Source organism: Rhinolophus ferrumequinum (assembly GCF_004115265.2).
Source record: "Rhinolophus ferrumequinum isolate MPI-CBG mRhiFer1 chromosome 15 unlocalized genomic scaffold, mRhiFer1_v1.p scaffold_54_arrow_ctg1_1, whole genome shotgun sequence".
NCBI lineage: Eukaryota > Metazoa > Chordata > Mammalia > Chiroptera > Rhinolophidae > Rhinolophus > Rhinolophus ferrumequinum.
Window position 1 is genome coordinate 9,887,348 of NW_022680357.1, and position 20,484 is coordinate 9,907,831.

Here is a 20,484-nt window from a genome sequence, read left to right on the forward strand (position 1 = left end):
ACCATGTCACTCCCCTGCATAAAATGTTCCTCCTTCCATTCGAGGATAAAGTCTAAACTCGGCAGGACATTCAAAGGTCTCCAGGAACCTGTCTATGACAACTTCTCCAGTCCCTTTTCTAAGCCCTCCCCACACCTGGCTGCCCTTCCAGACAGGCCCCGCTCTTTGCAGCTCCTCTCTGCGCCCGTCACACGCCCTGGAATGCCTTCCCTTCTGCTCTGCCTACATCAGGGTTTCTTGCCCTTGGCACTGCTGACATCTGGGGCCCTGTAATTCTGCCTTCTGACAGGCTGTCCTCACACAGGACGGTGAGCAGCCTCGCTGGCCTCCACCCACTGGATGCCAGGAGCAGCTCCTCCCTTTTTCCAGTTCTGACAACCAAAAATGTTGTCCCTAGATAACGCCAAATGTCCCGGGCCTAAGTAACTCCAACTGGTCTCACCTCCTCCAGGAAGCTCTCCGGCCCTCCTTCAGACCCCACAGTGCAATGTTTTCACCACATCACTCACACTGCAAATGTTTTTACTTTGGGTCTCCCCCAAATTAAACTGGACCACGTCTGCTTCTGTGTTGTGGCCCTGGTGCTAGCTAGCACAGTGCCTGCCTACCAGGGACAAACACTCATGTTGTGTGGTGTTTACAGATCAAGTAAATGAAAAAATGAGTGAGTGGAAAAGAAAGGGAAAAAAAGGGGTGGGGGGTTGATCTTGCCTTCTGATGCCAGATGTAAAGAGGTTTCACTGCATCCAGCATGTTTTCCCAGCTGTTCTCAGGCTCACCACTCAAAGACGAATGAGAAGGAAGATACAAACATAGAAGGGTCACGTCAATGAATTGTACCGCCATTCGGCACCAAGTGTGTTCTCCGTCCCCGGGGTCTCTTCCTAGGTTTCCTTTTCTTTTATAAACTTTAAAAGAAAGAGGTCTTTTTTTTTTTTTTTTTAAGGCAAGAAGCTAAAGATTGCTAAAGCTAACAATCTCCCCAGACGCAGGATGAGAGCAAGGCTTACCAAGGCTGCCACCTACAGAGCTGCGTGGCAGCAGAGCTGAATGGCAGAGGGGCCAGGCTGAAGGAGCCAGGCAGGGACCCTCGTGAAGAAGGGTCTGGGGTCAGCGCCATGGAGAGACCGGCTCCTGGCCCCTCGGCTAGTGGGAGGAGAGTGTCAGAGAGGTTCTGAGAACAGGGCGCTAGGCAGAGATTTGTCCCCTCTCTCAGCTACAAAAGAGCTGGCCTGACGGAGAGAGAGACAACCCTACACATTCAGCACACGTACAAACTCAGAAACACACGCACTCATACGCCCCCACATACATAACACACGTGACAGGTAAACTGTACACGTTCACGCACGCACACACACACACACACACCCCACAGGCAAAGTGTGACATACTTCTGCACACACAGACACATGTACACACAACACCCCACCTCTGTGCTTCCAATTCTCTTCACATTTCCCTCTGCTCCTCAAAAAGCCTTTCTGGAGGTTGAGACACAGCTGTGGGGGGAGGTAGGGCTATGGGGGTGGGGGAGGAGAGAGACAGAGCTGTTGGGGGAGAGCAGCTATAGGAGGAGATGCAGCTGTGGGGGGAGATGCAGCTGTGGGGGGAGATAGAGCTGTGGGGGGAGATAGAGCTGTGGGGGGAGATAGAGCTGTGGGGGGAGATAGAGCTGTGGGGGGAGATAGAGCTGTGGGGGGAGATAGGGCTGTGGGAGGAGATGCAGCTGTGGGAGGAGATAGAGCTGTGGGGGGAGATAGGGCTGTGGGAGGAGATGCAGCTGTGGGAGGAGATAGAGCTGTGGGGGAGATAGAGCTGTGGGGGGAGATAGAGCTGTGGGAGGAGATAGAGCTGTGGGGGGTGATAGGGCTGTGGGAGGAGATGCAGCTGTGGGAGGAGATAGAGCTGTGGGAGGAGATAGAGCTGTGGGGGGAGATAGGGCTGTGGGAGGAGATGCAGCTGTGGGAGGAGATAGAGCTGTGGGAGGAGATAGAGCTGTGGGGGGAGATAGGGCTGTGGGAGGAGATGCAGCTGTGGGAGGAGATAGAGCTGTGGGGGAGATAGAGCTGTGGGGGGAGATAGAGCTGTGGGAGGAGATAGAGCTGTGGGGGGAGATAGAGCTGTGGGGGGAGATAGAGCTGTGGGGGGAGATAGAGCTGTGGGGGGAGATAGGGCTGTGGGAGGAGATAGAGCTGTGGGAGGAGATAGAGCTGTGGGGGAGATAGAGCTGTGGGGGGAGATAGAGCTGTGGGAGGAGATAGAGCTGTGGGGGGAGATAGAGCTGTGGGGGGAGATAGAGCTGTGGGGGGAGATAGAGCTGTGGGGGGAGATAGAGCTGTGGGGGGAGATAGAGCTGTGGGGGGAGATAGAGCTGTGGGGGGAGATAGAGCTGTGGGGGGAGATAGAGCTGTGGGGGGAGATAGAGCTGTGGGGGGAGATAGGGCTGTGGGAGGAGATGCAGCTGTGGGGGGAGATAGAGCTGTGGGAGGAGATAGAGCTGTGGGGGGAGATAGGGCTGTGGGAGGAGATGCAGCTGTGGGAGGAGATAGAGCTGTGGGGGAGATAGAGCTGTGGGGGGAGATAGAGCTGTGGGAGGAGATAGAGCTGTGGGGGGAGATAGAGCTGTGGGGGGAGATAGAGCTGTGGGGGGAGATAGAGCTGTGGGGGGAGATAGAGCTGTGGGGGGAGATAGAGCTGTGGGGGGAGATAGAGCTGTGGGGGGAGATAGGGCTGTGGGAGGAGATGCAGCTGTGGGGGGAGATAGAGCTGTGGGGGAGATAGAGCTGTGGGGGGAGATAGAGCTGTGGGGGGAGATAGAGCTGTGGGGGGAGATAGAGCTGTGGGAAAGTATAATCTGTGGGGGGAGGCCCACAGGTCCCACACTGCTCCTGGTGAGGTGTCTGTTTAGAGGGAGCTATCACAGCCTGTAACTTTCACTTCTGCCTCAGGTTTTACCAGCGGGTTTTCTCTGTGCTTCCTACAGGCACCTCCCAGCCTCTCCCTGACACCAAAGCGTCTTGGCAAAGTAACCAATGGTTGAGTCACCTCCCTCTCCCTCAGTGTTCACTCCCCATCCACACGTGATTACCTGGGTGCGTGGAGTTCCAAGTGTTAATTAACAACAATTAATGGTTTTTTTCTTCTTCAGTGAACCTTATCACCTTTATAATTTAAAAGGTGAATTTAATTTTTAGGACCTCACTTCTTCCATGAGACCTTCCCACTTTTACAAGCTAATTTTTATAAGCTAATTGTTCCAACAAACCAGCCTACAAAAGGTATAATGCAGAGTGGGAATTCCAGGGGGAGAGGTGTGCAAAGTAAATCTTAATAAATTTTGAATCATATTTTCAATGCACTGGGTGGGGTGTAGGCTTGATAATTAGGGAGACTCTTCAGTGAAGTTTCAATAAAATGACAAATTCTTTTGTAAAGAGATTACTCACTCTGCTGTACCTACTCCCTAAAGCTAAATTCTTATGTAAAAGCTTGACTTTGAACAAGATAGCCAAGTTTCTTAAGGCAAGACACTGTCCCCCAAGGGCTTTGAAACACAAGTATCCCTTAGGCAAGCACTCTGAGGGGGGCCTCTTACGAGCTGCAGGTCTTCTGGGGGTCACTTAATATCTCTGAGCTTATTTCTTTATCTGTAAAATGAGGATAATATTGCATGTCTCCCGGGAGGGTTATAAGAGTTAAAAATACACAGACACACACACCCACACACATACACGCACACAGACACACAGTGCGTGGTACATACTAGGTGCTCAGTAAATGCTAGCTGACACCTTTGGTATAATCATGCTCTTCCCCAATTCCCACCTCCGACTGTGTAAATCTAACCATTTCCATGGAGCCCAGTTCAAATCCCACCTCCTCATGAAGTCTCTCCATAAATGTGCTCATTGGATGCAAACCGCGTCGTCCTGTAATCTGCACCCACCCTCTGGGGCAACTGTAGCTTTCTCTATTATAGTCTCCAGCACATCTTGCTCCCTCTTTCCCGTAATTACCAGGGTCCATGTCTAACTCATCCCCGTGTCCCCCTCAGTACCCAGAACAATGAGATGCACACAGTAGGAGCTTCCCGGGGGTAGTTTATGTTAGTTTGTGGTAACAGCATGGCCGTCCTTATGGTTGGCTCCCCAATATGCACTGCACCCCTGACCACCACATAATCGTTCTAAGGCAATCATGGAATTTCTGGTACACCGCCCACATGGTAGTTGAAAATATGTCCACAAACATTTTTAAACTCCCTCCACCCTTCAAAAGGAGAAGCCTGGCCCCCTCCCGTGCACTAGGTCATTCACTTCTAATGAGTGGAATTTGACTTCTGAGATAAGATCAACAAAAGCACGGTGGCTTCCTTGTCTCTCTCTTGGATCACGTGTTCTGGTGGGAGCCAGCTGCCATAACAGGAGGACACTCTAGCCCGTGGGGAGGGTCTCAAAGACTTGTGAATACATGAGGCCTCCTGCTGACTGCCATGTGCGCAAGCCATCTTGGCAGCAGGTCCTCCAGCCCGGGGCTGGCCTTTACATGACACAGCCCTGTACCTGTACCGGCCACTATACTGACCACACCCTTGCTCCTGAATTCCTGACCCACAGAATCTGTGAGCTAGAAATGCTGCTTCTTTCAAACTGCTAAGTTTAGGGATTATTTGTTTTGCATACGTTCCATCGGTACATGGCTCAGGGGTTTGATCCAGTCTTGGACACAGTACACGGCTAAGGGAGAGGGGATTCTGGGAAGGCTTGCCTACTGACTCCTAAAGGGGCCATAGGAAGGTAAGTCTCTCTTCTGCCGGAGATGCTTGTGTCTGGATGTGACGCTCCAAACCTCAGAAATCCTTTCGGTACCAGTTTGCAAGTGAAGCCAACACCAAGGAGAGCAGGGCAAAGAGAAGGAAAGAAGCTGGGTTCTTGATGATGATGCTAAACCACTGAATCCACCAATCCCAAACCCTGTTCTACTCCGGAGTTTACAGGCATGTGATATAATGAACTTATACATCGTATAAGCTACTTTGAGTCAAAGTTCTCTATTGCTGCGAAAGACACCCCAATTCATTCAAAGAGCGACATTTAACGGGCTACCTGGTCTTCACAACAGGCGCTTTCCTCGACACTTCCCACAGATTATTTCTAATCTTGCCAGGATCCTACAATGTAGGCATTAACGTCCCTATTTTAAAGAGGAAGAAGTTGAAGGTCAGAGAGGATAAGGAACTTGTTCCAGGACACACAGCTATTGAGAGACACGGCTGGGATTCAGTACATGCCTGTTGAACTCAGTCCACATTCTTCCCAACACGCCACTGAGGAGCAAACGGCACGCTAAGAGAGCTCCTCGGGATAAACGCTGACTCCTTATCTTTGTGTAGAGCCGGACATTACCTTCTGCCACGAAGCCTCCCAAAGCTGGACGGGTCTTGATGTGATTTTCCACTGCTCACTATAAAAGGTATTATTTCTCAACATCCTACCAAGACACCACCAACCTCCAATCACCTCAGCTGGGAACACTTCTGCAATCAGTCTAGCCCACGGTGAGGGCTCCCTGATCTGAACCCCTACTGTACTGATAACTACACGGTTCAGTGCCGAAAGGTTTTCAAACGGTTTCAGTCATCCTAACCTGCCCCTATTAGCCCAGCTCCTTCTTAAGATCAAATTCCTGTGCCAAATGCTTCTCTTGTTCAGCCCTGAGTCTAGATATCAAAGTATTAGGCTTGATACACTTTCACACTGTCTGATCAATGGAAAGGGGCTGAAAATTGTTTTAAAAGTCATGTGCACATGGGTTTTTACTGTATTGAGAAGTCTGACCTGCCTGCCCCTCATGCCTTTGCTCAATCCTTGTGAAGTCCTTCCCTATGCCATCCCCAAGCCCCCAAACCAAGTCGCTCTTCTTCCAAGCTCTCAGTGTGCTCTGTATTTATCTTTAATAAAACAAGCCCCTATTGCTTTATGACCATCTGCTCTTGAAAAGCTCTAGGGCAATCAGGTAGGTGAAAAACTGTGTTTTCAATTCCCCAAGTACCGATGGCTGGTATTCAGTAGATGCTCAATAAGTGTTCGTGAAATGGAGGAACACATTTATTATTCAAATGACATCCAATGTCTGCTGCGCTTCTGTAACAGTCATCACGGGTCTCAGCCCACTGCTTTGCAATTAAACGTTGAGACGGTCTCCTCTTTCGGACTGTGACTTTCCAAGGGCAAGGAATGGCTCCTTTTCGCCATTCTGCCTCTAACATCGAGCACAGGGCACAAGACAAGCATTCAAATATTTGCGTGTAAATGTGTGATGACTGTTATCTGTTTAGCTGAGCATTAAATAGGTTACTGTTCCTCAACCAATGGCCAATGAATTACTGAACAATGCAAAGAAACTGGTCTTGAATACACATTTACTATGCATAACCACCTGGCAGAAAACAGTGCAAAAAGGATTTCTTTTTTAAAAAAATTGTGGGAGAAAATGAGTTGATGTCATACGCTTTCTCGAGTTGGTGACAGCTTCTTGTCGACTGGCCAAAGCCTTCCTTGGTACCCTGCATGGCAAGTTTACAGACGTGACTCCAGGATTTCTGATAAGGTTGGCCTATGAAAACGTATCCTGGGAGGTGAAAACTACAAAGTGGCATATTTAACAATACAGGAAATTAGTATTTCCTTCCCCAAAAGAAAGCAAGTTACAAATGTGGTTCCTGCCCCTTATGGTCGCCAGAGGTCCCTGGCTAGTTCACAGCCTTTTGCACAGCAGGCTCCATCTCAGACCTCTTGGAAACTGGGCTGCCCTATTCAGGCAGCAGAAGAGAAAGGTTCAAAGGGGGACACAGCGTCACCATCAATTAATCCTGACTGATCGCCTGCCAGAGGTGACGTCCTATCCTCAGGGTTTGGCAGCAAGCCTGATGGAGATAAGAAACGCCAGACTGGAGCGGCCCGATGGCCCGTTCAGGCCGCGGCACGGTCTGACGGGCATCCAGAGACATTTTTGTAGAAAAGGGCGGCATGTGTCTCCTACGACATCAGTCGTCAAAAATGTGCAAAGTCGTTCTGAGCAGACTGTCCTGGTGGCCCATCCTACTTCTGCATCCCACCCCTCCCATGCTGACAGAGTCCTCATTTTGTTCGGGAATCTACCCGCCCCCATAAAGTTCAGGATTAAGTCGTTTTAGCCCTACAACAGGGTTTTTCAACCTCTGAACTACTGGCATTTTGATCAGATAATTCTTTTCTGTGGGGACTGTCCTGTGCATTGTAGGATATTTTGCAGCATTCCATGGCTCCTACATGCTAAATACTTCTAGTAGCAACTTCTCCATACCCAGTGGGACAACCAAAAATATCTCCATACATTGCCCTTAAGGGAGAGGGAGACAAAATTACTCCCAATTGAAATCCACTGCTCTAAGCCAATGTGGTAGCCCCATTACCTTAGCCAGTGATTGGTTTAGAGGCAAGCATGTGATCCAGTTCTGACCAATGAGACATGAGGTGAAGCCTCCTTGAGGACTTCTGAGATATGCTTTACTTTTTTCTCCTAAGAAGACATGAAATAGAAGGTCCCTTTTCTTTTTCTGGTTGCTGAAATGTCTAAATCTGACATCTGGAATGGCAGCACACTTCTTATAACCACCTTGAGGTTGCAGCCAATGAAAAGCATGAAAAAGATGAAAAGGTTATTTTTTAGAAACCATGGCTCCCCAGTTGATTTAACCAACCCTAGGGCCACCCTACCTCAAGATTTTTTTGTTACACAGCGATAATAAGTGTTCTTATTGATTAAACAAATCTGAGTTGGGATTTTGTTACTTGCAGCCAAAAGCTATAATAGGTACACTTTTCTATCTTCTCTATAACAAACCCATTTTGCCTCTCTCATAAGTAGATTAAACATCATCTTTAAATGCATTCAGAAGCCACATTGGATAGTTTAAGAGTCTTGGATTCTGAGTCAGACAGAACTAAGTTCAAGCCGCAGCCACACACACACACACACACCTCTGTCACTTCAGAATTCACTTCTCTCATCTCTAACAATGGTAATACCATCAATTCTGCACTCCTTTGGGGTCTTATGATGGCCAAATGAGACAGTGCACATGAAAATGCTTGGGGAACTCTACATTCTTCCTGAGTATTGTTTTATTTTCAGTCCCCACCACCTTTAAAGAGCGGCACATGTACACATTCACCACCCAACAGCCAGACATCCCTCTAACATGTATGATGCCTGACAATGAGACGGGTAGATCAGGTTCTCAACCTCGGCACTGTTGACACTTTAGGCTGCGTAATTCTTTGTTGTGGGGACTTTCCTGTGCGTTGTAGATAATTTAGCAGCATCCCTGGCCTTCATCCACTAGATGCTGGTACCACCCCTTCCCCAAGTCATGACAACCAAAAACGTCACCAGACATTGCCAAAAAGGGGACATTTGTCCCTGAAGGACAAAATTGCCCCTCCTTGAAAACCACAGGTGTAGCTAATGAAGATATAGATAAAAAAATAAAAAATTATTCCTTGACCTCAAGAAACTTACATTCTTGTATAAACAACTATTTATTTCTATATCATAAAACTACAACCATTATTTGGTAGCAGATAGACATAGATCTAGTTTCAAATGCTGACTCTACTCTCCCCTAGCTTGGAAACGTTACTGTCTCAATCTCAGTTTCCTCATCCAGAAAATGGGAGTTAGAAAGCCTACCTCTCTGGGTCATTTCCAGACTGAAGATAATGAGTGCAAAACACCGACCAAAATGCCTCGCATACAATTAGCACCTAATGCAGCCATGTGCTGCGTGACACTAGTTCAGTCAAGGGACTGCATACGAAACCGGTATACCAGCTAGCCCAGGTGTATCGAAGGCTATACCTTCTAGGTTTGTGCACGTGTACTCTGGGATGTTCACGCAATGAGGAAATCACCTAACAGTGCACTTGTCAGAACGTATGCCCGTCGTTGAGCAGTGCACACCTGTATATGCTGACTTTGCTTATTATTGTGGTCTTAGTTTAAACATTGTTGTCTGCTTTTAGGAATTAGGATCTCAGCTCCTGTTAACCTGCTTCACCCTGTTGTTCCCTGATTTCACAGACCAGAGTCTCACTCCTGACACAGACACGGCGGCTGCTCCACCAAAATCCCCTCAGATCTTCTTACATTTCCGGGAAGGCCAGCTTGACTTCCAACAGCCAGCACCTGCATCATCATCAGAGAGCAGATATTAGGCCCCACGCTGTCCAGACGCTTGTGACCCACCTGCATCCTGCAGCCTGGAGCAGCCTGTAAGTGATGACTAGTGAGTATGGAAGTATAAATACCCCCAGCTCCCTCATTCCTTGGCAGGGAAATTCTTCCGCAAATGTTCTACATCGATTCCTCGAGCTTTCCTGCAGGATTAACTTTCAGGTGCCTCACTGGCCCCAGGTAAACCAGGTGTACTCAGCCTTTAGTCAGAGTCTGTTTCTAGGGGAAACCAGCTAAGATACATCTAGTTTAGTGATTAAGATTATAGACTGGAGCTATTCTGTCTGTTAGAATCCCATTTCCAACATTTATTCGTTTTGTAGCTCAGCCAAGTTATTTACCCTATGACTCAGTTTCCTTTATGTAAAATGGAGATAATGATACCTACTTCACAAAGTTATTATGAGCACGAAGTTTATATTCATTAAATACTTAAAATGGTGCTGGATACCTAATAAGCCCATATAAGAAATCATTCCTTTAAACTCCTTCATAATGAATCCCAGTCTCCTAGGCAGTCTGGGTCAAGTTTCCAGGACTTGAGATCGCTGCCCACCATCTCAAGCCAGCACACAAGAATTGTTTAAGAATCTGATTTCCAAACAGTCAACAGCAAGAAGGAAACTTCTCCCACTTGCCCCAGGCACAAACCCAGCCTTCGCTGGTGAAGACATATGTGGGGACATGTTGCTTGCAAACTGCCTGTATTCCTGAATTTCAATTAACACTCAGGAAATGTGTCTGGATAGGTCTGTATCTGCGGAACAATCCCTCTGTTCTGGGAAACAGACCTGAGACATCAGTGTCCCCAGATGCTGACACACCCGGCATTGTGCCCTGCAGAAATGGGCATCCCCAGGCCGTGAAATGAAATGAGTAAGCAATAGTCCATCCTGCAAGACAAACACCCGCCACATGGGGCCTCCCTGGGCTGATGCTCTAAGGGCCTCAGAATGCTTTACTGCACAAATCATTTCTTTCCCCTTCCTCTCACAGTTAAGTCTGTGAGTTCAACTTCTTTTTTCTTCATTCTTTTTTTTAAAGACTCCATATATAACTGGTACCATATACAATATTTCTCTTTCTCTGTCTGGCTTATTTCACTTAACACAATGCCCTCCAGGTTCACCCATCGAAGTGTTTTTTTAAAGTACTCTAGGGATGCCATGTTGGAAGAGACTGATTCTGCCTTGGGTGTGTGTGTGACTGGCAAAGGGGACAGGAAGGGGAGGTATCAGAGAATGGACCATTGGAATTGAAGTTGGCAAGATTCCTAAGATTCCTCAAGGAGAAAGGGCATTCCAGACAGAGGAACAGCATAAGCCAGATCCAGGAGGGAGGAAAATACTAGAAATGGGAAACTACTAGAGAAAGCAGAACATTCCCGGCGAGTGCAGCACTAGGCAGGTGACTCAGAAGATGTGAGAGAGACTGACCAGGTCCAACCTGACCTGCGGGGTGACCTGCTCCTGCCAGCCACATGGGCCAGCTCAGATGTTCAAGGAGAAGGGTCACATAGTTACACAAGGGTCTTGTAAAGACAACACTTGCAGCAGTGTGGACATCTAAATGATGTGTTTTCATTTCTCAGGTCACTGTCAACTACAAAAATGAACAAACAAACAAAAACATCTCTTTTGTTTGGCGACGAGATCCCATGCTATTAATACCTGTTGTATAAAGACTTTAGTAGAAAAACTACAGAATCATGATGGACTTGAAAGATAAGTTCCAAAAGGACTAGGATTGAGGTCAGAAGACAAGGTCACACATGCAGAAAGCAATGTCGTCAGAAAATTCCAGTGGTTCCTAAATCTTACTGTGGAGGAAAACAACAAAAAGGTAATGACAGGCGTATTCTTCTGATAATTTAAGGTGTTCCCCACTTGGAATGGGAGAGAAGAGGACACTCATTTTCAAAGAGCCTGTCATGTTTCATTTTCCCCCACAAGGCCTGTGAGGTGGACACAGATATCACCACTTTAAGAAGACGAAGGATCCACTACAGAAAACAGTGTGGAGGCTCCTCAAAAAATTAAAACCAGCTACCATATGACCCAGTAATGCCACTTCTGGGTATATATCCAAAGTAAATGAAAACAGGATCTCAAAGAGATACCTGCACGCCCATGTTTATTGCAGCATTATTCACAATAGCCAAGACATAGAAACAAGCTATGAGTCTGCCAATGGATAAAGATGGTCTGACAATGAAGTTCATGAACTTGCCACTGTGAGTTTACATTGTACAAACAGCTCGGTGAGGTTTCATCACCTTGGTATATCAGTGTCTCACAGCTGTGTTTGTGTCGACGTGTGGCAGTGTCTTGCTGAGTGGAGTTCATTATTGTTGTTGCGTGTTTTTGTGTCCCGTCATGAGAATGTCTGAGCTTGAATTAGAGCAACGAACAAACATTAAATTTCTTGTTAAACTTGGTAAGAGTGGAAGTGAAATCAGGGACATGTTAGTCCAAGTTTATGGGAATAACGCCATGAAGAAAACGGCAGTGTACAAATAGATTAAAAGTTTTTCTGAGGGGAGAGAAGGTGTCACTGATGAAGAGAGGTCAGGGCAGCCAATTATAAGCAGAACTAACTAAAACATTGCAAAAATTCGTCAAATTGTGTGTCAAAATCGTCAGCTGACTGTGAGAAGCATAGCAAACCAGGTAAACATCGATAGAGAAACAGTTAGGAAAATCTTAACTGAAAATCTTGGCATGAGAAAGGTGTGTGCAAAAATCGTCCTGAAGAAGATCAACAATGAACAAAAGCAAAGGAGAGTCGAAGTTTGCCAAGAACTGTTGGAGAGACAAGACGATGTTTTGGGCCGTGTTATCACCAATGATGAAACATGGGTGCACCCATCCCACCCTGAAACAAAGCGTCAAAGTGCACAATGGAGGTCAGCCAATTCACCACGACCAAAATAGTTCTGTCAGTCCAAATCAAGAGTCAAAACGATGTTGCTAATCTTTTTTGATATCAGAGGGATTATTCATCATGAATTTGTACCAACTGGACAAACAGTTAACCAAGTTTACTATTTGGAAATGCTGAAAAGGCTGTGTTGAAAAGTTACATGAAAATGACCTGAACTTTTCACCAACAATTCATGGCTCTGGCATCACGACAAGGCACCAGCTCACATGGCACTGTCTGTGAGGGAGTTTTTAGCCAGTAAACAAATAACTGTATTGGAACACCCTCCCTACTCACCTGATCTGGCCCCCAATGACTTCTTTCTTTACCCAAAGATAAAGGAAATATTGAAAGGAAGACACTTTGATGACATTCAGGACGTCAAGGGTAATACGACGACAGCTCTGATGGCCATTCCAGAAAAAGAGTTCCAAAACTGCTTTGAAGGGTGGACTAGGCACTGGCATCGGTGCATAGCTTCCCAAGGGGAGTACTTCAAAGGTGACCGTAGTGATATTCAGCAATGAGGTGTGGAGCACTTTTTCTAGGAAGAGTTCGCGAACTTAATTGTCTGACCGTGTGTGTGTGTGTGTGTGTGTGTGTGTGTGTGTGTGTTTAAATTTTATACAGCCATCAGAAAAAAGGAAATCTTGCCATTTGCAATAACATGGATGGACCTTTAGGGCATTGTGCTAAATGAGATAAGTCACACAGAGAAAGACAAAAACTGTATGATTGCACTTACATGTGGAATCTAAAAAAGCTGAACTCCTAAAAAGAGAGAGTAGAATGGTGGTCACTAGAAGCTGGGGGTCGGGGAAATGGGGAGATGTTGTTTAATGGTACCAATTTATAGCCAGTAAATAAATAAGTTCTGGAGATCAAATGCACAGCAAAGTGATTATAGACAATAACACTGTCTTGTAAACATCAAAATTGCTAAGAGACTAGATCTTAATTGTTCCCACGACCAAAAAGCAATGATAATTATGTGACATGATAGAGGTGTTAGCTAATGCTACCGTGGAAATCATATTGCCATACATAGATGTATCAAATCAACACATTGTAGACTTTAAATTTACATAAAGTTAAGTTATATGTCAATTATAGCTCAACAAAATTAAATTAAAAGAAGAAGAATAAAAAGAAGAAGACGACGATGACGACTGAGGAGGTTGAGCCACGTGTACCAGGTCAGAGCTGGTGTCTGAACCAGGCTACCCACAAAGCCTCGCCACAGCTATAGCCATCTATCACATTCAAAATACCAACAACAAAAATTATAAAGCATTCAGGAGTGGCCACCAAGATCTGTGAGTCAGGTATGGAGAAGTTTTAAAACTTCACTGAGTATCATAAAATATGTCCCAAACAAATGAAAAAGCTACAGCATTTCATGAATTAAAAGATTCCCCACCAAATATTGATTTGCTCTAATGTATAAATTCAATAGAACTTTAATCAATCAATAGAATCAATGCACTTTTTTATAAAATGTGACAAGCTAAGTACAAAATTTACATTTAAAGATAAAGGCCCATAAAAAGAAAAAAAATTACAGTAAGACAAAAAGGCAGGACTTATCTTCGCAGAAATCAAATCTTATCATAAAGCTACATTAATGCCCCCCCCAAAAAAAACAGTATGAAAAAGGTATGAGGATAAACAAGTAGTTCAATGGAACAAAACAGAGAATCCAGTAAGAATAATATCACTGAGAAGTTATTGCAAATTTGTGAGAAAATGATGAAATATTCAACAAACAGTGCTGAAGTAATTGGCTCTCCACATAAAAAGTAAATAAAATTATATCCATATTTCACAACACATACAAAAGATATTTCAGATGGTATAAATACCTATATGTGAATGGCAAAACTCTAAATTTTAATGGATCTATCTTTCTGTCACTGGGCTAGGAATGAGTTCTTTTAAAAGATGGAAAAAGGAAAATCTACTAAAAAAAAGTCTGACAAATTCTCATGTGTTAATTTCCTTACTTTATTATGAGACCCTATACTTAAATTTAAAAGACAAACTGAAACCTGGGATAAAGAATTCTATAGTACTTTCAGTAGATTCAAAAATTAGTATCCATGATATAGAAAAAGCACGCACAAATCAAAGAGAAAAAATAATCATCCCAATAGAAAAGAAAACCCAAATCGCCACAAAATATGCTCAATTTCCCAAGAAATAAGATAAATACAAATTGAAAACAATAGTAAGATTCCATTTCATACCCATCATATAAGCAAAAATGGACAAGACTAACAATACCAAGATTTGGAAAGAATATGAGAAAACTGTGTCTTTCATTCTTTGCTGTGGGAATATAAACTGGCACAGTCATTTTGGAGAACAAACTAACAATTTCTAGCAATGTTGAGTGATATCTAGCCCACACCCTACGATTCAAAAATTCTACTTACAAGTATACATTCTTGCGAAAATCTTTCATTGGTGCAAGTATGTCTACTGGTTCCTTGTTTGTAATAACAAAACGGTAACCATCATTCAGTTGACAGATAGCTAAAATTTTTATGCATTTGTATAACAAATACTGTGGAACAGTTAAATCACCTAGAGCTAAACATAGATGAATCTCAACATACTATTGAATAAAAAAAAGTAGGAGATGTATATATATGTATATGTATATATGTATATGTATATGATTGTTTATAAAAAGCTTAAAAATATTAATACCATATACTCTTTAGGTTTGCATGCACATATAGAAAAACATGTTTGTTAGCTTCAGGTTAGTAGTTTCCTCTGATGGGGGAGAGAGGGGAATGGAATGAGGGTGGCGAGATTCAACAATGTCTTTCTTTATACTTTAAAAATCTAAAATAAATGTGACAAAATGTTTTAAACCTGAATAGTTGGTACATGGGTGCTTGTTATTTTATTCTCTGTATGTCTGAAAGGTTCTAGCATTTATAAATCTTTTCTTTTTCAAGAGAAAAAGGGAAAGTTTTCAAGTACAATGATATGACTGTTTCTCCGAGACTTCTGAGTTCATCGGAGGTGTCTGGACCAGCGCTAAGGAGCACACACGGCATCTGAGAAGATCTTTGGCAACTGAGGAAGTTAATCCATCTGGCACCAACCTGCAAACCTCCTATTAAAAGAGCACTGACAAACTCAATCACTTAAACAGACAATGCCAGAACAGGTGCTTTTAAATTCAACTAACCCCTTCCTTAGACAAAATAAAATCTTCAACAGAAGCCAAGAGCTAAACTTGAGAATCACCAACACTGCAACATAACCCCTGTCCTACCTGAAACAATGAAAGCAATTGTGCAAGCCTACGGCATATTTAGCTGACATCACATTTAAGATTTTAAAATCGAATGGGCTATGCAATAGTGGCGTCTATATATTTTTTAGTTCCTAAACAGCGGGAATTATACCCAACATGTCATTTCTTGCTCAGAGTTATTTCAGGCACCAGAAGCACATGCCTGGCTAGACACAGATCCAGGCTGGACATGGCACCAAGTGAACTCACACATACACCCTCTCCTTGGGATGTTCACCGCCTAGGACACTTGTCACTAGTCATTCCAGGGAACAGCATTTCTGAACGCAGAAAAAAACCCACAACAAATATTTAATAAGCGCTTTTGAAATGCAAAGTGCCATACTAGGTAATAAGGAGAAGATAAACATATATGCCCCAAATTCTATAATGAAGAAGTTGAGAATCTACACAATCAACCATATGTCTATCCAACCAGTCAAACTTCCATCCCTCCACTCACTTACATTTCTACCCACCCAACTTTCCACCCTCTATCCATTCAACCCTACTTCTTCCCTACACATCCATCCCTTCCATTCTATAACCACCTGTACTGGGTGGAATAACGTCCCCCCAAAATTCATGTTCACCCAGAACCTCAGAATATGACCTTATTTGGAAATAGGGTCTTTGTAGACGTAATCAGTTAAAAGGAGGCCATAAGGGATTACAGTGGGCTCTATTCCAATGACTGGTGCTCACAGAAGAGGAAAAAACAGAGACACAGAGGCACGCACAAGAGAATGCCATATTATCTATGTCAGAGATTAGAATGATGCATCTACCAGACAAGGAATGCCAAGAATTGCTGACAACTGCCAGAAGCTAGAAGAGGCAAGGAAAGATCCTCCCTAGAGTCCTCAGAAAGGTCACAGTCCTGCCAACATCTTGATTCTGGACTTCCAACCTCCAGAACTCTGGGACAATACATTTCTGTATTTGTAATGTGTCGTTTACCATGTTTCCCCGAAAATAAGACCTAGCTGGACAATCAGCTCTAAAGCATCTTTTGGAGCAAAAATTAATATAAGACCCGGTATTATATTATATTATATTATATCATATACTATGTAAGACAGGGTCTTATAGTAAAATAAGACCGAGTCTTATATGCATTTTTGTTCCAAAAGACGCATTAGAGCTGATTGTCCGGCTAGGTCTTATTTTCGGGGAGACACAGTAGGTAGCCCTAGGAAATTCATACACCACTCTTCCCACCAAACACGGCTCTCCATCTTTCCAACCCCCAACCAGTGACCCTTCTAACTATCCAACCCTACACTCAGCTACCTCATCCACCATTTATTCATTCATTCCATTTATCCCTCCCTCCATCTATCCACCATTCATTCTACCATTTCAATTATCCATCCAGCCAGCCACTCTTTATTCTATCCATCCACCATTCCATCGATCCACTAGTCATTCTATCCATTCATCCATCTATCCATCTATCCATCCATCCACCATTCCAGCCACCTATTCATCAATCGTCCATCCATCCACCACCCATCCATCCATCCATCGTTTATTTACGGTCTATGTACCAGGCATTGGTTTCTGTGTGCGAGGTCTACAAGGCAACAATGAGAGCAGCAAGATGTCATGGGTTTTGCCTGCCATGCACGCTAATATCCCCACTAGTATCACCAGATTCCAAGTGTAGTCTAAGTCAATGCAATGGCCTTGCTAAGCAAACTGAGCTTCAAGGCAAGTGCCCTCGCCATCCCTGCCACCCACAGCCACACTGGTGGCACTCAGGCCCTTCTGATGTAAAAGTTCTGGAGCCTCCACCAGGTGATGAGAAAAACACCCAGACTCTCTTGCCTGATGGACATATGGACATTAAACAAATAACAATACAAATAAATACATATTTTAAGTTGTCCTAAATTCTATGAAGGACAAACCTCAGTTAAATGGAGAAGAGAACAGCATTGCAGGGGCCAGGAGGCTAGTTATAATTGGGAAGGCCTCTATGAGTCGGAGAAACAATACAAACTCCTAAGTGAAACAGCACCTCACAAAGGGGTTTAATGTTGGCTCAGGGCTTTATTGGGATTGTCAAATAAATGAGTAAGTGCTACACAGTCTCAGAGGACAAGGAGCCCACTATAGGCTGCAAAGGCTTCTGGGAGAAAGACCTGCCCGGACACTGAAGGATTAATGGGATTTAAGTAATTGGTGGGGGGTAAGGATGTTCCTCGTTTTAGGGGGTCCTCAATAAACAAAAGTGCAAAAATCATTCATTCATTCATTACAAGGGATTTGACTTTTTTATGCCGAGGACCACTTTGACAGGTTGATGAAGCCTTCAGCTTCCTTCTCAGAACAAAGATGTTAAATGACATGTTAAATATGACATATTAAAAATGACATGTTAAATGACTTTAAATATATTGAATTACAAAGGAAACTAATTATATCAAAATACAGTCATAATAATCTTTTAAAAATAAATCTGTGATATGTATTTAAGTCTACATTATGTTAAATAACAAGATCTATGCTATGTTTACTAACTACAAGTCATTCAAAGTGGTTTGATGAAAGTAAACAATAATTCTAACATATCTGCAACAATGGTAGTTTGATATGAAAATGTAAGTGATTTGGTGAAAAAAAAATCAGAGAACTTGTAATATTACTGTGGTTTGTTGCTACCATTCAAAATAAAAGGAAATGAAAATTTCTTTTAGAGATGAGTGAAAACAGGTCATTTTTCCCACATCCAAGATTACAGGTCACTGAATTATTTCCACACACCCCTTGGGGGCCCATCACCCCAGGTTAAGACCTCCTGATTCCTGTGCTTAGGCATTTATGCACTGATCCGTTCATTTATTCACCCATTCATTCTGCAGTTCCTGATGCTTATGACATGCTTGACATTGTATTAATATCAGGTTGGTGCAAAAGTAATTGCAGTTAAAAGGCTAAAAATACACACCTAATAGTAAGCGCTAGGAACACACTGGGGCAAAAAGACAGATGTGGTCTCTGCCCTCACTAGCTTATATCCTAGTGGGCAGAAACATAGTCAAGAAGCAGGCAACTACACAAGACAGTTGCAGACTGTGATAGCTGCTGGGCCGGGAATCCACAGGTGACATAGTAGAGACAAACTGGTGAGGAGACAGGAAGCACACTTGTGTGAGCACCCACGAGGAGCACGCCGCCCACGAGCCTGGGCAATCACAGTGCAGCGAAGGGGACATCAGAGCACGAAGGCCCTGGGACGGGAGAGGGGCTTGGCTGACAATGGAACAGAAAGAAGCCTTCTGTGGCTGAAGATTAAAGGAAAGACGGAACAGCTACCAGATTAGGTTGGAACTCAACAGACCATGGGAACGGGTCTGCGTTGTACTTTAAGGGTAGATATTGAGGCAGCTTAGGCAGGGGAACAACAGGATATGATTCTGTTGTTTTAAGAGATTTCTTTGCATGCTGACTGGAGAATGGGTTGTAGAGGAAAAGATAATAGGCGAAAAAAAACCAGCTTCGAAGCCATTGCATTCACCCAAGTAAGAGGTGGTGGCTAGGGCCAGGTCTGGGGTTAAGGTGAGGCGAGTGAGGCATCTAGGGTCCAAAATTTAAGGAAGCACTCGTTCCCAGGGAGAGGCAAATGCAGGGTTCAGTTAAGCCCGGCTTGCTCTGGTGGCGGAGACAGAAGGATGTGGGCAGTTTGAAGATATATTGTGGAGGTAATGAGCAAGACAGAAAAAAAATATATTCTGAAAATGTCTACAGTTCAGAAGTGAGTAATAATTTTAGAAAGGAATTTATGCAATACATCATGGGGGGGGGTTTAATAAAGAAGAAAGGACTTCTGACTTTCTCCCAGAGCTAATGAAGAGCCATAGAATTAAATAAACAGAATTATGTACACTGTCCTGACAAAAGACTGTGGAGCTGCAGCTGCCATTTTGGACCGTGAAGCAACTACAGTGACACAAACCTCGTGCTTAGGGACACAACAGAAATACAGAAGGAGCCGAGATCTATGATGACACCACGCCAGCCCTGAGCCACCTACCTCCAGACTCTTCTCACCTAAGAGGAAATCAACTTCTATCTTGCTTCAGCAACTGAGTCCAGCCTATCTACTGGCAAATACAATCCCTAACCAATTGGAAGTTGCTGAAACCTGCCCACAATGCTTGCAAAACTCAAAATGAATAGATGCCTCTAGGTACTCACTTCCACTCCTTCACTGTCATTTAAATACAATCATGTGTGTGTCTCACTTCTGTTGACCACATGCCATCAAAAGGACACTTTTCTCCCTTGTTGCTTCTGAAAAAGACTCTCAAACCCACAGTGAAATAATTCTGGGGCAGAGAGAAGTAGTGTGACATTATATGTGTCATTACAAACTTCTAAGTGCCTCTTTTCTGACTCTAAGAGAAGGTTATAGTGGCAAAGGCACCAAAAAGTCATAGTGATGAATAGAACGTGTTGGAAAGTAACTGAGAAAAGTAGGAAGTAATGAATGTCAGCCCCGACAAATGTCAGTTGTCAATCACAAGTGAAGAAAGGAAGGCATTCTCTCCAAAAGTGGTGAAGGGGACACCTTCACAGAGCACAAAGGCAACTCCAACTCGGCAGCAAAATGGACTGTATTCAACTAGTGCGTATCATTTTGCAAGGCCATTCCATCAGCTTCTCTGCTGAAATCAGGGCCATGCTGGGAGGGGCTTTTGAAATCATGTGTTGAATGTGTCCCCATTACAGAAGTGAGGCATTTCAGGGAAAGTCACAGGAAAACTTAGTGGCTGGGATGGAACAGGAATCCGGTCCTACACTTACTGACTTCTCTACTGCTGTCCACACATCCTCATGGATTGTGAGAATCAGCTTTTCCCTAGGGCAGAGGTTGGCAAACTTTTCTGTAAAAGGTCAGATGGTAAATATTTTAGGTTTACAGTCCACAGGGTCTCTGTGAAAACTACTCAACACTGAGATTG

General features: G+C 44.1%; 1 protein-coding gene across 2 annotated transcripts in view; it reads right to left on the bottom strand.

The window, feature by feature from the left end:
- Positions 1 to 20,484, bottom strand: part of GRIN2A (glutamate ionotropic receptor NMDA type subunit 2A) — a 437,303-nt gene that overhangs the window by 239,540 nt on the left and 177,279 nt on the right. The window lies entirely within an intron of this gene.